The sequence below is a fragment of the Andrena cerasifolii genome, chromosome 9 (assembly GCF_050908995.1).
Source record: "Andrena cerasifolii isolate SP2316 chromosome 9, iyAndCera1_principal, whole genome shotgun sequence".
NCBI classification, from domain to species: Eukaryota; Metazoa; Arthropoda; class Insecta; order Hymenoptera; family Andrenidae; genus Andrena; species Andrena cerasifolii.
In genome coordinates this window covers 9456942-9474768 of record NC_135126.1, presented here as the reverse complement: position 1 = coordinate 9474768, position 17827 = coordinate 9456942, and the positions used below count along the sequence as shown (strand labels likewise).

Sequence of the window (17827 nt, the reverse complement as noted above, 5' to 3'; positions counted from 1 at the left end):
GAAGCTCCGCTGTTTCGGGGGAACTCAAGGGGTTTTGTATTATACATTTTGTATATAGAAGCCGAGAGGGTCCACGTTCGAACAGCGAGTGAACTCGCAAAATAATAACGCTGCTCTGGCGCGCTGCGAGTCAACGCTATCTTTCCTCACGTTTCTCGAGTGTAGACGGCGAACCTGCAGGCTTTTCATAATAGGAGCACCGTATCGGAGTACACGGCTGCCAAGATCCGCCGTGTTTTCCAAGATCCGCCCGGTCGTATTGTTTTAAAACACTGCGCTATCATTCTCACGTTACTGTTTGCCTTTAGACTACCCGAACGGGGGAGGATTCTCGGATTTACGCGATAAGAATGCTCGGTTCTTATTCGGCCGCCGACGAAATATCGCGTTACACGTGTCGGGTTACGATTTATCAAGCTTTTTAGGCATACAGAAAATTTAAAAGGGGGATATCGAATTGCGAGCCACGTTATCGCGGAATATTGACCGATGGCAGCGGGAATATTGCGGCCGAACTTCTGTGATTGATCAATCGCGTCGTTTCGTGCACCCATATATCTGGGCCATCAAATTCTTTATTATAGTCGTATGAACTCGTCGCCAACAAAACGAATAATCACGTTTTACGCGAGATTTTATATCACTCCTAACTTATACCAGTGTTTTGCTACGGTGCCGCGTTATGGCACACAGACGGGGCGGTTAAAAGAATATAATGCGATCATTATGATACAAACCGCTCGCTTGGAGCGCGTCTCGAGTTACAGACTGGTTTAACAACACCGTTACACGTGTAATTAAGAATATATCAGCACGCAATGACTCGCAGCAGCCAGCGAGGTTCCCTCAGCCGATAGAACGACTAGGGTCTCGTTCGCTCGAAAGCCTTCCACCTTCTTTCTCCTCTCTACGAGCCGTCATTTATTATAATGCTCCATTCTGTATCGCGCGCATGTTTATCTCTTGGCCTTTAGAAAGCACGAGGCACGGCCACTTTCACTTTTACCCATTCTACATAGCCGCTCGTGTAATGCCCGTTTGATGCACGGCTCGGAGGTGTCGAAAGGTCTGATAGATGCTTCCATGGGGATTTCCTTGGGAGACCTTTTCGCCGCGTCCAGCAAAATGAAGATTAGAAATCGGAAGGGTTGTGCGCTCTGTTTTTGCACGGGGTAGCCAGCGAGCGCTCGGTGGAAGGTATTTTAATGGACAAACGGCTCCATTGATTCAGACGCGTGACATGTTCGAGTATACCTTGCCAGTCACACATTTTTCAAAGCGGAAAGGGACGCGAAAAAACGCGGCCACCGCCGGCAAAGGGCAAAAGTGACGGTGCACCGAACGATAGATCTTCATTAGAGGCCGTCAGTGTATAAGTCACGCGACGGGGGGTGACTTTTAGCCACCCTCGTAATTCTTCAGCACGTAGGTACTCCAACCCCGCGTGGACGCATAGCAATAATGCCCCGCGATTGCGATAGATGACTATTGATTTTACCGCGGACCCTCTCATGATTCGTGTAAAAGATCCTTATGCGGGTGACGCGATGATAGGTGCATAAATTAAATGTTGCATTTTTGAAAGTATAATTTCTATGGAGAGACTAGGTACTCTAGTCAATGCACTGTGACATGTATGTGCTTGTTAAGGTGCGACATGTAAAGAATATTTGAAGGAATTCGAATATCTGCATGGATTTCAATTGATTTTAGAACAAATAAGTTTGCAATTAGTTACGAATAGTCTCTCAGCATGTACGCACTTGTCTGTGACAAGAACTTCCTATGAAACCATCAAGGGGATGTAGCTCAGTGGTAGAGCGTTCGCTTTGCATGTGAAAGGCCCCGGGTTCGATCCCCGGCATCTCCAATTTTTTTTTCCTACGAGAATTAATCGTCGCTGCATTAACATTTCATGCCGACAGATAATTAACATTTTTTACACGTTAAAAAGCTGTATTGTTTAGTAGATTATATATTATCACAAGCCATCTGTAAATTGAAAAAAGTAAATTTTGAAGTGAATAAAATTCTAACAGAATATCTGCCTTCTAGACTGGAACAACAGGCAGTCGTACAAATCAAAGAGTAGGTTCGTATATTATATTTTCTCTTGGAAAATAATATTTGGATCAGTTCGAACAAAAAGAAATATGCTGTTCGATTCAGCGAAATGCGATAGCCGCGTAAAAAGTATAGAGCTGAATTGAAATAACAGGAAGCTGCGGAACATACATATAATCATTCATTCCCCTCGAGCCTGCGGTCGTCCCGCAGCAGCAATCAGAACCTTCCCCCTCTTATCATTTCCTTTTCCATTTTTTCCCGAAACCCCGCAACTGCCGTCCATCAGCCGGGCGGATATTTTACGTTTCGCGAAGCCAGAAAATCACGGAATTCGCCCAACATTTTATTAGGGTTTCTTCCCTTAATGTTCCAACAATGAGCGGCGATGCCATTCGGGGACCGGTCGCCGCGCTGTTTTCGCGAAAAACCACCGGCCGCGGGTGTCCGCGTTGACAGAGGCATTCGCAGGGCTTCCGGGAAATGCAGAAGGTCCAACGGGGATAATTATGAGAAACACGACGACCCGGCCGGTGCGGTGCCCCGTTTCAGGCGAATTTTAATTGCACGAGCCATCGGCCGCGAGGAGGAGGGACTCTCTACGCCGCAAGTGAAGCACGTACGTGTACGCGAGAGCGGCAAATGGTTGAGAATCGGCTACGTTTTGTTTCGTTCCACTGCCGCGGAACAAAGACGAAACGCCACTAACTGGCGTGGTAGAAATATCGAGAGCCGAAGGGGTTGGGGAGCGGAGAGAATGAGGGCCGATCGAGCGTGCGTAACACGCCCCGAAGGGGTTGCTGGTTGCCCTTGCACCCGCCGTCCTATTCTACGCACGGTCGTCCCGTCTCCTAGACGGACGGATCGGGGAAAAAAAAGAGATTGCATGCAATTGCAGAATCGCGTTGACTGCAGCGGAATAACGCGGTTCCCGAGCCGCGTCCGCGTTCATAATCCACTTAGAGCGGTGAAAACTGCATCCGACTGCAGATCAGGGCGAGAGCCGCCTGGAACGGCGCGGCGCGCGGCCTCTGCGTAAAAAGCCGCGCGCGCGGCGCGGCAGAAAAGCGCCGTGCGCAAGCTATGCAGTTCTCGAATGCTAAACGCATTTATCGCTGATGCACCGGGGGAGAAAATCAGAGCCCTCCGTCGCTACCGGGCGCACCATTGTCCCCGCGTGCATCGCCGTTGTGTTAGAGGAGGCCGTGGAGGTGGCGAGCAAGGGGTTGCGTCGGAGGGTTCGGAGTGGAAGGACAGGGAGTAGTAGAGGGTTGCACGCCGTTCCATCGGCATTACGTCATACGTCGATTCTCCGGGGATTCCCACGGCGTCAACCCGCTCGTCAAGAGCCTCGCAGCGCGGTTTACACGCAGCAGGTAAAAATCTCGCTATATCACTCGCATGCGACTGCCCTCGATAACGAAAGCACCTTGCTTTCTTTCGGGACTCCCTTTCCTCTCTGTTTCCTTGATTGTACGATTAGGGTAAGCAGGCCAGTAGATGGACGAATCGTTGGTTGATCGTTAATATTGAAAGAACTAGAGTTTTAATCTGTATTATTGTTTTTTATTTTGTAGAAAAAAGTTTGTTGTTTTATGAAACATTAATGTGTTTATTGAATTTGTTTTTGTATGCGAAAAAGTATTTATACGTACGGTCTTACGCCAGTATGCGCTAGTCGCTCGATTCTTAGTAGCCATTGCTCAGCGTATTCGTGCCTTCAAGTTAATAAGAAGAAAACCGCTTAAAGCAGTGGATTTTAAATAAAGCCAGGCTGGGTTTTCCCATGCATCCTGACGAAGTGAAAATGAAAAGAAATTTCACAAAGAAAATCCAGTACTATAAATAAAGTTTGTAATCCGTTAATAGTACAAGAAACAAATCTAAACAGCGAAGAAGATGGAAACAACGAAATTTCACTGGATTTAATAGTCGAATCTGTTAAAAAACTAGTCAAATTTTATAATTCCTTGTTATATTATGTTATTGATTAGAATAAATGAAAGAAAGTAATAAATTATATAAGCACACATTATTTCTTTCCCCGTTGCAACGTTTTGGCTAGACTAAAGTGACCAGACGTTTTATGCTCGAATGTGGGACATGTAAAAAGGACATCATTTTCTTAGTTTATTTAATTATATAATAAAGACATACTTCTGATAAATTAAAACAAAATTAAAAACATTTTTTTTCATAACAAAAAATTAACTACATAGATTATAGAATATAAAAAATAACTATATGGATATATATATATATTTACTTTGTGCCACTACGAAAATGTTAAAAAGCTTACATGTCAAATGTGGACAGTCCTACACGATCCAGGACGTCTGATCACTTTAGGATAGATATAACCTCACTTTATTTGCACTCTGGGGCCATAACCTGTTGCACAGTTTTCTGACAATGAAGACTGCATACGTTTTTAATTTTGATGAAATAAACTATATTTTAACAAAAAATGCCTTAATCTAGGTCACTATTATAGCTAATAAGCCTTTTATACGTCTAGCCAGACACACGTTCATCTATTGGTTCTAAACTGTCCATCTACTGGTGATACGGGCTGTGATTAGAATTTTCATCATTTCATGCTTAAATACATTAATTTTTTTACTTACAGCATTTTTTTTCTTTAAATTTATACATTTTTTCGTGCAAAGCTTTTGATTTTTTTCTAATACAACAGATATTTCTAAGAAACACCTTGCTGTAAACATCGGATTCCGCTAAACCGTCCATCTACTGGCTTGCTTACCCTAATCCCGATACACCCGCGACACGCACAAGCGCGTAGGGACTAATCGCTTTGGTTCGAATTAATTCCGGGCGCCTGGCCGTGGCGATTCGTCTGATAGAAGCCATCGACCGGTAATCGGGCGTCCCGCGTTCCAGTCGCTTCGTCGGCGGAATTAAAATAAAAAAAAAAAGAATGAGAAGACACGGGGGGAAGAAAATAATGGAAACGGCGTTTCGTTTAGGGGTAATCGTCGCGTGCTCGGTGCCTAAAAATGGGGCTGCCAGGGCTGATTAATCATCGGCAATCTCGCGAGAGCGCGGCGGATAGGACGCGGCCATTAAAAGCAAACGACGAAAACTTCGTCACTGCTCGCATCCGATGGACGCGGCGAATTGGGCAGGGGCTGGGACGTGTTATTTTTTTCCTGCGGGCGCCGCGACCAAGGACGAACAGAGATGGCCGAGTAATTTAATTGAAATCCTCCACCCACCGCTCCGGCCAGCGGCTCTCGGAATTGTGGAAAAATCGAGTCATACGATCGCGGGGGTTGCGTGAAAATAAAATTACAAGGGGAAACGAGGTTTGCCCGATGATGCAGGTGAATGCCAGCTTGGCGTGGGATCGAGGCAAACAGAGAGGCAGAGAGGAAGAGAGACAAGGGACGCAGGGTTTCGCCACTGCGCGATCCCTGTCGGCGGGACAAATTTTTCAGTTTTAAATATCCGCGCAAATTGGCCTTGCAAAATTACTCTCAATTACCGGGCCGCGCTCGGCAGCTACCTCGATATGCCTGCACGCTCTTGCGCGGCTATCTGGCCTCGAGCGAGCTGCAACTCGACTGAAAAATATCCGATCTCCGGCGAGCGTGTGCGAGTGTGTGCGCTGGTACGCGGACGGTGTAGGTACAAATTGCTCGACACAAATCGATCGATAATCCGTCCGGTAATCGAGAAGTTTTTCCGGGCGGTACGTCGACGGCGCGTACAGCCGGAAAAATATTAACGGGGCGAAAGCAGCCGCGAAACAAGCCGATGCCGCAGCCGATCAAGGGACGCAGGTACCACTCATAACGCAATTTGTTTTAATTAAAAATCGCCGGTTGCCTATGGCCCCGTATAAAATTCGCATTATACGCGTCGAAGCCTGGTGAAACGCGCCCCCGAAAATCCTACGGCGGTCTCCCGGTTTGCCGATATTAAACGTATAACCGGGCGCCGTTAATTATGTAGAATAAATCGAGCGGCCAGCGAGCCGGGCCGAGCTGCAGCCTCGTTTCGATATGCGCGTTTTAATTAGCGGCTCCCTCGCGCGGAGGAACGGTATCTCTCGGCGGCGAGATAAACAGAAACAGTGTAATTCGATTCCGAAGGTGCAAATATTTGAGCAGGTTGTAACGTTGTGTTTCCAGAGGTTACCCGAGGCGCGGTCGGTTCTACCGGAAGCTGGTGCAACGAAGTGCATATAGACACTTCATCAGCGCGCATCCGGGGGATCGCCGCGAGGTCAGTTACGCGAAAATATTTCTCCGCTGTAACGTGGCGTGCTCCGGGTAGCTCGGGAAGGCCGATTTCGCCTACGTCCACCGGCCACGTCTATTTGGAGTTTCCAGGCGGCGCTGGGGCTGAATCGTAACGGAGGTCAGTTACGAGAAAATATTGACTGATCGCGCGTAATGGCACATCCTGGGGCCGACAATAGAATCGTCGCTCTACATCCGCGCGCCCCATCGGCCATCTCGGGCGGAGGCACGCTCGTCCATGGGAGGGCACCCACACACCAGTCGCGTTTATTACGCGCGGATCCCGTGCACCGGTCCACAGTTCGGCTAACATAAGCACAGTGCCGCGGGACGATGTTAAAGCGCGCGCATTTCCTGCTTGCTCATCAATTGTCATTAAACGACATGATTATTGCGCGTGTTGACGATTATTGCGGCGATAGAGCGTTACCGGTAGCCACGGCGAAACTCCCCAGCGCGAGCTTCATAATGATCGATGCTCGATACGCACTCGTCCTGCGTTCCGTTAATGGCGGGCACATTGTGTCGCGGCACGGCCTCGCGAAAATACCGAAAGCCCCCGTTAACGAGCCGTTTCGAGGAGAGCGACCGCGTCGTTGTGTTTCGCGGCATCGCTCGACTCCTCTATCGATTTAACTCGCGGGCCTGCGATCGAATTGTTTCGTCGGCCGGCGATCATGCCGATTCCTCGGCGTAATACTTCCGGGGGCCGTTAACGATTTCAATTGTCCCGCGAGCGGTCGTTAAACGCGTGACCGTGAAACAATCGTATCATCCGGTTAATTGCTCGCTGGAGATGATCCCGCGTTGCTGGCCCGGGCGCGAGCACCGAGTCACGAGCACAGGGGCACCTGTACGCCCCCTGGCTCTCCCCCGTTGCCACCAAGCCGCAGCTCCATGATTCGCCGAAAATAATAGATTTATCATCCCCGCAATTGGCTTCTAGCAGTCTATTCCATGAGAATCCATGGACGAACGCCCTCCTCCGGTCGCGTACGCACGGTGATATACGCGCGAGGATTTTCTCTATGATATGCAACATGCGGGACGTAATTCAGTCGGTGCAAGTCACCGGGATCATCTACGCGGGAGTACGTGGCTGGCCTCTAACGATCCATCATTTACGGCGACAGCCACGAGTATTAGGCTAAAGTGGCGGCGTGATTCTGCTAAACGCGATGCTAAACAGGTATGCGCACGCTCTCCTCGCCGTCGAAGCTTTCGGCTCGGGCACGTAAGAGCGATAGGGTTCGCCAACGACCGGACCCGCGTGAGCGCGAATTTTTCACGCCGGCGACGGAGGAACCGACGCGACGCGACGCGTCTCCAAGCGACAGGGGCGCGATGAATGGCGGCGATAAAACTCGCGGCGATCCGACCGGTCGATAAGCGTAAATAAAATAAGAATGGGAGACGGAGAAAAATGAAAATATCGCAGCGAGAGGAGGCGGCGATGGTTGTAAAACATCGATGTAAAGAATACGAAGGAGTCGGATTTATCTTCTATTTTCTACCGCGGCCGTATCTCCGGGCCCCCGTAACGAGGGGATCTTCACTTGCGAGACCGATTTCGGCTTATCTCTCCGGCTTATCGGCTATACGAATATTCACGCGAATTTATCGATCTGTCCTCGGCCGTTTCGCCGCGACCCACCGGTTCTTCTCTCACTCTAAAGCGTCAGTTTTACGCTCACGTGTCCCTGGGGGACGTGATAAGGAAGAGGAAAGAGACGAGCAAGAGAAAGATGAGAATAAGACGGCAATCTCCGAGTGGCGTTATGAGCGTGAATTTTTATATTGAGATGTTATCGTTGCTGGTTGCGCTACCGGGAAGGGAGAATAAAAAGCACGAGATTCGCGGTCGCGGTGATGTACACTTGCGCGGTTTCCGCGTAACGCAGGCACGGTTAATTTCGCTCCTTTATCAACCCTCTGACAATTTGAACGTGTAATATGCTTTGGACAAAATGTGCCACAAAATGTCCGAACGAAATCTATTGTTAGAGATACCAACAAGGGAAGATTTCGAAACCGGCAATTCAAAAAATTCTGAAAATTTATGAATACGTAGGGAATTTCCTCTTGATTACAACGCAATTTTTGTTTGCTGCCCAAATTCGCTCTAAGGAAGTGTAACTGACCACTGAAAATCCGGTTATTTTCAGATTTTGTGTTATAACTCGTGAACTGTAAAATAATTATATTACCAAATGATAGATTTAATTAAAAAAAGTAACTTTTGTCTTGAGACTTTTTTTCTAGCTCTTACAGTTCGCGAGTTATAACACAAAATCGGAAAATAGACGAATTTTCTGGGGTTAATTTCACCCTCTTCGAGTGAATTTGGGCAGCAAACAAAAAATGCGTTGTAATCGGGAGGAAATCCCCTATATATTCACAAAGTTTCAGAATTTTTTGAATTTCCGGGTTCGGGATCTTCCCTTGCATGATCTTTTAAGGGGTTACTTACCGTCAGGAGGTAGAAAAAGAATCGATTCTTTGGGAATTTATTTCAGAAAGTACATGCATATTTTTATAAAAGTATATTATAAAAATATATAGTTATTGCAAAATTACAACTGATTTCCTGGAAGATGTATTTAGACCGGTGACCACGATTTCTCCAAAACCGCTTCACCAATATTTCTGAAACTTTGTAGGTTTCTTCTGGACATTCAAATCTAGTCTTTAATCGAAGCATTTGTTTTTCCAATGCATAGTTTTTATTTTATGGATGAAAAATGAGTGTTTTTTCTACGAAAATCGATCATTTCACTTTAATCATCTGCCATTTTGCCCCAGATTAATATTTTATAAAACGAAACCATTAAAGACTAGATAAACTATCGTACTAACTAAATCTTCTTGGTTTTTTTATTTCAGATAACCCAGTTCCCAATAATGTTGGTCACCGCAAAACATGATTCTAAAAACAGCTTCCGGGAAATCAGTTGTAATTGTGCAATAACTAAATATTTTTATATCAAAACATAATATAAGAACCTGTTAAAGTGTCCTTCATCTCAATGCAAAAGCCATTGCATAAAAATGTGCATGTACTTTCTGAAATAAATTCCCAAAGACTCGATTCTTTTTCTACCTCCTGACGGTAGGTAACCCCTTAAGCTTCCGTGCATCTCGAGTAAGATTATTTTGCAAAAGTCAACGCCTAAATGATTTTACACACTTCCATTCCTCTTCCGTCTTCGTTACACGCGCACATAGTCAACGAAATTTGAGAATCTCGCGTAATCAATTATACCTTAAAGTAAAGAAATTTCCAGTGTCGGGACTTTGAAAAAGAAACGTGGGAAAATAAACACACGAGCCACGCGTATGGTCGTAAGTACCTAAGTAGTCTGTATCTGATTCCTCACACCTCTTCCTCTGTTTCCATTCATCCCATTGAAGAATGTAGGGTAGTTTGAAGTAGCACTTCGTCGACGGCTGTGTCGACGAGTGTTGCTACCGAATTTATTATTTGTAGTGGCTTATGCTGCTACACGATATGCGTGTAGTATGCACCTAGCTAATTTCACGATCACTATATGCTTTCGCCATGTATACGTTAAGAAGCGATTTTAGCGTGTCGTGTAATAGGTAACGAGAATAGACGGGCACGTGTTTTCTATGCGAGCGTATTACGTAACATTCTATTTGAAGACGATGTTGGAGAGAATTCGAGGGATTATAGAGTTAAGGTGGGGAATATGATAATAGATAAAGTTTAGGCGCAGTTTAGTGAGAATTTTAATGTAATAGAAATGAGAAACGATATAATGTTGTATATATATAGTAGCAAACTAGTCTTATGCTCAGATAGAGCACGTCCATTCCGAAGGCAGCGTGGCCGAGCGGTCTAAGGCGCTGGTTTTAGGCACCAGTCCGTAAGGGCGTGGGTTCGAATCCCACCGCTGTCAATATCTTTTTTTTTTTTTATTTTGTTCGTGTTGAAACAGATAATATGAAATTATACGATTAATATATTTTTGAACATATAGTTCAATGTTAGATACACGAACACTGCGTTAGATTTTATTGTTATCTTCCTTGTTTCTACGTAGGTATATATACTTTTTTATATTATATTGCGTTTAGTATTTAGGGTAGAGCTATAAGCAATGAAATACTAAAGTTATTTAATCGTGTTGAAGTGCAGTAGGAAGTCTCGATGAATGCAATGCAAACAATGCAATATAATGTAAGTGAAACATGTAACGCTCGTATAGCAGTATAGCCTGGAGTGTATACACAGCTGTTTATAACTAATATTGTATGTATTCGCGTGGTAAATATAAGTTTATGTATTTTACCTAGTGTATTCTGTTAATTCAATAAAGACGTGTATCGTGGAACCTGCATTTGAGAAATATCGACTGGTTAACACTCGAGGCTACGATCAAAAACATTGTTTAAACAACGTCCAAAAAACAAGGTCCCACCGAGATTTGAACTCGGATCGCTGGATTCAGAGTCCAGAGTGCTAACCATTACACCATGGGACCCTCGAGGACATTCGGTAAAAGTAAATTTCATAACTAACCATAAAAAATAAACATTGCCAAATATATGAAACAATGTTGGTAGGACAAGACCACAAATGAGGTTGTACACATATCTGCACGCGAGCTTTGCAGAAGATGAGAGTAGAATACAACTTCCATACAGCTGAAAATTATTAGACTAAAAAAAAAAAATTATTAAAGATTCTTAATCAAGGAAATCGATTTCGAACTGCTTCAAACTTGATACCACAAAGTAGGCGCTGCATGGATATACATAACTAAGTGGGTATTCAAAACGACGTCTAATCGCTACAAGATTTAATTAAAAAGTCAACGTACATGATTAATCACGATTACATTAAAAGCAGAAAAGAGTATTAAAAAATCGATAATACAGAAACGCGCGTAGTCTTTGAATTGTAAGCGACCATTAAATATCGGGGATGTAGCTCAGTGGTAGAGCGTTCGCTTTGCATGTGAAAGGCCCCGGGTTCGATCCCCGGCATCTCCAATTTTTTTTTTTCCTTTCCAAAACCACTTAACGATTTTAAACATTCGCCGACCGCGAAAATTGCAGGCCTCACTTTGCATTATCTCCCTCTGTACCGCGCAATGCTGCAACGATCGCTTGCGATTCACGCGCGCCTACTTTACATTGTGCTTGAAAAAGCGCGAGTATGTAACGTGCACTTAAGCATGCGCATAGCGTATATCACGACCGTTATTACATGGACAAGGTGCTGGCCGATTATCAACACTGCGGAGACTGCAGCGATCACGAGGCACCGGACTGGCAAGAAATGGAAGAGAGGAGAAGGAATGGAACAGCTAGCCGCGCGTGTATTCAAAATTCAAAGCGACGAGTGATGGCCGTATGTGAAGCGACGCGCAGGGGGAGATGATAAGATGCAAACGAAGCCGAGGAGAGAGATTGAATGGTAATAGTAGCCGATTCGTCATATGCAAAAGTTTTGTGTAACCGAGTGAGAAGGTGCCCCCGTCGTCCCATGGACAGAAAGATGGTATCGTTTGGATTGCTCCGCTCATCGCATTGCCACGATAATACAGCCTCCCTGTGCCTATTCGCGACGGCGCACGGGGAGATGGAGAGTAATCGCGCGAAATATACTGTGACAGGGTCTTTTTTTCTCTCTCTCCTTTCTCCCGCGGGGTATGCTCGGTCGCGGCCGTAGAGAATTAATCATCGCTGCGAAACGACGCAGTAAGCCAGCGGGGGCATAGCTCGGGCCTAACGTAATAGAACGCCGATGAGTAGTACGACACAAGAAACACAGCCGATGCGGATAATGGCCTTGATTGATCGGAGGTAAACGTGACCGTTTAACGTTGCAGGCCGCCGCGGAAAAGAGGGAAAGACTTTGCCGATCGCAAAAAATGATAGTGCCTCCGCCGGCGGCAGAGTCTCTCTCCATTGTTCTCCCTCCGTTAGAAAACTCCTATTATTTCCTATGCAAATCCACCGTCATCGTGACTCCGGTGTCCGTTACGTAAATCTACTTTGCACGGACACGCGACGCATCTCGAAGAAGGATACGCGCGATTCCACGGCAGAAATGATATTCTAACGGTGTACTATTTAGATCCTTCAGCTGATCTATAGGTCACGGAGGTGTTGGAGCGGAGTAGCGGAAGAATAAGGGAACACCCTTCGAGTCACTTCTATGCTGTCCCAGCGAACAGAAGCGTTGCTCGGAATCGTCCTAAAGGAATTCCAGCGTAACGTGAGTCAGTTGGATCCCAGATTCGGGACACTGCGCGTGGAAATCTAATAGAGCCGCCTCAAAAGCAGCGAGTGTCCCGAGTACTCCCCCAAGAAAGGGAAAGTACGGGAGACGCTGCACGTCCCCCTTGACAGTGGACCGTTATAATATTCTGTCCAGCAATCCCGTATCTATTTTATTCCGTCCCCGAAAGCTGCGTAACTACGTGAAAACAACATAAAGAAGGAAATCTCGTCGCATAGATATCGAGTTTTGACCCCGATGGGGTCAGCACTGGAGCGTGTGACCATTTTGTCACCCTCGCGACAATTTTATTTACGAATATCCGTCCCGGTGCAGTGTCCGAGCGAGTCGATCCCGGGACATAAAAGCGTCGCCGTCGGATTTCTTTCCTCGTGGTTCCAGGCGCGGAAGCTTCCGGGGGCTGAATTTAAATGTCCAATTGAACGTCGGGCGTCCCCGTCGTCCCTCGGCGGACTCGTCCGCGGCGGTGGTTCGCGTCTCGGTGCCAGGGGGATAGACAATGGAGGAACGCCGCCACGGTCGTCCCATAAATTCGTTTCTCCCGGCTCGCGGAGGATTCGCGTCACGTCACGGCTTCACTTCGCCTGATAAGTCCCCGCGAAGGAATAACGCGTTAATTCGATGCTCGCGACCCCGGGGTTTTCCCTCTGTTCGCGACGGAGGGAGGGTGGCGCGAACACTGCCAGGCTCCGGTGAATGGCGAAAGGACGAGAAGAAGAGAGAGCGGAAAAAGGATTTAAAACAAAAAGTCGGTGTCGGGTGTCCAATGGCACGAAGCGCAACGGGAAGTGACGAGCGAGGTGGTTAGAGGTGACTGCAACAGAAATCCATCAGATGGAAGAGATCACGCCTGTCTCCATGCCCGGGACAATGACGCGGCCCGCAGACGGTTTTTGTATTCTCCCGCTTTTTTTCCACTTTCTCTTCCCTTTTTTTCTTTCCTCCACCATTTTTTCTTCCCGTTCGGCCTCCGCCGGGTTCCGCGCGCACTGTTGCCAACCGGGGAGGGCGGGCGGCGGAAGGGGAGCTTTAAATATTTAGGCGGCTAATTTTCGCGGAGGATTTTTAAGCCGACGAAGGAAAGTGAGAATTGAAAAGAAACGCGGCGACGCGGAGAGGGAGGAAGACCGGGCGAAATGTCCTCCAGACTGAAATAATAATGAGAGGCGCCAGCGCCTTTAATCACGATATTAAACATTTACGATTGCCATGCCGTCCTGCCCTTAAGAATATTCTTTCTTCTTTTTTAACGCCACTCCCGATCCGATCTTCCCTTCCACACAAAAGAGCGAGTTTCCCTCAAACCACGATCCGTCCCCTCCGTCGCCTCTTGTTTATGTTTACGTACCTTCTGATAACCTCGGGCGCACGTCGAGCCCCATGGTAGCTTCCTCGAAGGAGCTGCCGCGAAACGACGCAACGACGCGGGCACGTTTCAGATTGTGTGCTGCCGGAGGAGGGAAGAGGCGCGCAAGGCTCGCGGCCGGAACGGATCCGTTCAAAGGAATTTCTGGACGCTGGCGAAAAAGTCCATTTTTCTTGGCAGCCGCCCGCGAGAGAGAGAGATTATGTCCCGGGCCCGGGCTATATTGATGACAATGGCAAAGCCACCGAATCGAGCGTACCAGCCGAGCTCAATCTAGTCCTCAGTTTGTTTTGCTTTCACGCAATTTGTCATCCATTGTCTGACCATGCACGGCTAGCCGGCGAGCCTGGCCCGCCGCGAATCGTTATTTATGGTTTTCGCTTGATTAATTTTTGCCTCATCTTCGTGATATCTCGAAATTGTCAGCGTCAACCGCAGCCTTTGTAGCTGACACTCGATTTACAATTTACAAGCTTCCCATTGTCGACCATCGCTGCAACGAACTTTTGCCTGTCAACCGGCGGAATTTTTTTCCAACCGCGACTCCGCCACCATTTTCGACAGTGATTCTCGAGCGATCACGAGGAGCGGAAGGGCTCGGCGGTGGTATCGTTCCCCGGCTGGCTGAAATCGCCTGTTTAAGATTCGATCTAGGTGACGATAACGCGAGGCGATAGTCTGGGAGGACGGAGATGAATTTAATATTCCGAATCCCGGTAACGCGATTTCACGGCACGTCAGGCTTGAAATGCGCAAGCATTACAAATACGATTTTTCCCATTCAGATCCGTAAGGGACGGGGGAAAGGCGCGGGAAGACATTTTCACCGGACCTGTTTTCCAATTTCTTTCTTTCTTTCTTACTTTCACGGTTCGCTCGTCGAAATCGAATTACCGTGATACCGTGCAGAATGAACGAGCGTTGGATGAGGAGCGAGCGGTATATATGTATATACAGACTCTACTCGACTCTTGCGGAGTGACTGATAAGTGACGTCCCTGAATGCGGATAACGAAAATTACATAATGCAAAGTGGTTGCTCTATAAGCACCGCTGCAAGACGATCGACAGGGAAGAAAAAGCGAGTCGAGCGAGTCGGAGGCGCGCAGAAAAAAAAAGGAAGCATAATGCGAAGTACCCTGACTCGCGGACACCTACCCTGCTACCCCCTGTTCTCCCCCAGTTTTTTTTTTTTCATAGCCAGACCCTTCATACGTCGACCACAGTATCGACAGGAACGGCAGGCAGCCCTTAGCTGCAGGGGGACCTTGCAGGCTCCATTGTACTGGGTTCGCGCAAGGGTTGCTTGAAATACGTGCGTCTGATTCTTTTTTTTTCAACCCGACTACCTCTCGCACCCTTCTCCCCCTCTGCTCCGGGGACGTAACGAAGAAAGTCGAGCTGCATTGGCGCGGTAACGTGAGAATGACAACAGATGCGACGGAATGAAATTACAAGTGCCCCGGTGATTGTGCCGAGCGGAGTTGTGCTTTTTTAGCGAAATTGTTGTGACAAGCATCTCAAACGGGCGGCTCTTGGAGCTTCCTTTCTGTGGCGCGGCCGATGCCGGTGCGCGTGCAACTCCCCTTCCGAATAGGGCGGTGGTCTCGTGACACTTTTACGGTGTCAAGTCCTGGTCTTCTGGGAAAAGGGCTGGCGGCCTCGTCCTTTCGCCAATGCCGCCGGTTCGGTAATCCGATTTAATCGGCTCCTTTTCCGTTCCCGGTACGACGATTCGAGCGAAACTGTTGGTCAAACTTGGGAACGTCGATAAACGCATTACCTGCCAAGTTTTTATCCAGTCGCGGCGGAGGGCACCGTGTTCCGCCGCGCTTGTAAGGTCTCCGCCTGGCTTCAGCTCAATTGGACGGGAATTGCGAATGCGAGACACGCTAGGATCGCGGAAATATCGGCGATTACGATGTTCCCGATGATTCGATCGTATGGTTATGTAAATACAAGTAAGCGAGCGCCGCTAACACGGCTCCGTAACGGGATTAACGGGCTAAAATTGCTCGCGCATAGTTCGCTTGGCTTATCTCGGCCTCCCTAATTGTCTATGACTATTCATCAAGTCATTTATACTCTCCGGCTCAATTATCGCCGCCATCAGTTACCAGGCCCCCGAGTCACTTCGAATCCGACTACGACGAAAGCTCGGACCATTTATCTCCTCGCGGAGATGCTCCGTAATTGCAAATCAGCTTCCACTCTCCTAATTAATGGCTTGTTAACGAAACCATTTTTCTTGCAATTCAAACGCGTTTTACTTCGTAGAATGGTTCGGGATTCTTCCGCGAGCTCCGAAGAACGATGGCTCGACTGAGCGATGTTATTTTTTTTTTTTTTTTTGCGACGACGATAGTAGAATTGCAATGTTTATGCAAAGAGGAATGGACGATGTAGATATAAGGGATTGATTAAAGAGATTTAAGAAAAAAAAGAGATTTGCTAAGTGTGGGGTTCGAACCCACGCTCCCAGACGGGAACCAGAGCTTAAATCTGGCGCCTTAGACCGCTCGGCCAACCTAGCATCGGTGGTAGTACCGTTACAATTAGGAGAGATATGTTCCTCTGCCAATAGTATACGTTTGTATAAAACAGTAATAATGAACAGAATTATAATAAATAATGCAAAACGATAACTAGAATCCCATTTTAAAGTGTAGAGACATAAGCTTGTACGTACGAGTGAAAATATTTTAAGACAACCGTGTGCATGGAAATGCAAGTTCCGCTTGAAATATATTTTATCAATTACGACACGCGTTAACAGAGCCGAGCGCATCGAATTGCGCAAGAATAGACTAATAATCCAGCGTGAAGAGCTAACGAACTTTTTTCACTGCACGGAATTGGAGAAAAATTACGGAAGTTGTAAGAGGCGAAGGGCGATTTGAATAATACAGTCATTATTCACCCCGCTCGTTCTGAACTTTGACTAATGATCGACTCGAGGAAATAGCACCCACTCGTAAAACTCGAATGCGCTCAGGTAAATCGAGCGCGTTCTCTGACGCGCGCGCTCTCCTCGCCGTTCCGTGCACCGCGATTCCCTTAGTGGATGCGATTAAAATAATTATGATTCACAGGCCACTTACCCAAACGGTAGATACAACTCCGCGTTCGGAACGATGACCGTGATACAGTCCTCGTGCTCTTCGCGCGTGAAAGTCCAACGACCCGTTTCCATTAGTCGCTTTAACACTTAACACTATGTTCCGCAGATTTACACGCGTATCAGCCACGGTACTTCACTCGATATAACGAGCAAGCATTGTGTACACAATATGGCCGCGCGCTGCATCGCCTATAACCTATAAGTCAGAACGTCTGTCCCGCGTGTAGATATGTATAGGTTCCCTCACTCGTAATAAAACCGAATCGCACGCCTCGGCTGTACTTTGCGTCGCAAAGAAACGGGAAACGCCGAGGATGAATGCACTCGTATTGGTCGTGTCGTGCTCGCCGCGTTCGTACGGGGTATCCGTTGATGTTGTTGTTTGATGTTGGAATCGCGTGCTACCCAATGTCGTACCAGTCTGCACCTATCCCGTCGTTAAGCTGTACTCGGCCATGTCATTACCGTAATCACTCTCCGTCACTTAGAGAGAACTTCTCGAGAAGGAGCCCTCGATTCCTCCGAGTGTGCTGTACGAACTTCTGGCTTCGCCCCCGACACGACTGCTCGCGAATTTCTACTTTCGGCCCGTGTTCTTCGACAGGAATAATTTGTCTTCGAGACCTGACCGCGAACCTGCCGCAAGCGCGCGGTGGCTTACGAATTATTTCGGGGACGCACTCCACCGCGAGACCCGGCATCGCCATTTCACGGGGAAATTAAACGCGTCGGCAATAACG

The 17827-nt window shown here is 47.3% G+C and overlaps 5 non-coding genes across 5 annotated transcripts; 3 read left to right on the top strand and 2 right to left on the bottom strand.

Annotated features, from left to right (window-relative positions):
• The first annotated feature begins 1798 nt into the window (after positions 1–1798).
• Positions 1799–1870, top strand: Trnaa-ugc (transfer RNA alanine (anticodon UGC)). The gene has a single exon. It is a non-coding gene; the product is annotated as a tRNA-Ala (tRNA).
• Positions 1871–10169: 8299 nt separating this feature from the next.
• On the top strand, positions 10170–10249 carry Trnal-uag (transfer RNA leucine (anticodon UAG)). Its single transcript has one exon. It is a non-coding gene; the product is annotated as a tRNA-Leu (tRNA).
• A 513-nt stretch (positions 10250–10762) lies between these two features.
• Trnaq-cug (transfer RNA glutamine (anticodon CUG)) lies at positions 10763–10834 on the bottom strand. The gene has a single exon. It is a non-coding gene; the product is annotated as a tRNA-Gln (tRNA).
• Positions 10835–11273: 439 nt separating this feature from the next.
• Positions 11274–11345, top strand: Trnaa-ugc (transfer RNA alanine (anticodon UGC)). Its single transcript has one exon. It is a non-coding gene; the product is annotated as a tRNA-Ala (tRNA).
• A 5070-nt stretch (positions 11346–16415) lies between these two features.
• On the bottom strand, positions 16416–16499 carry Trnal-uaa (transfer RNA leucine (anticodon UAA)). Its single transcript has one exon. It is a non-coding gene; the product is annotated as a tRNA-Leu (tRNA).
• Positions 16500–17827: the final 1328 nt, after the last annotated feature.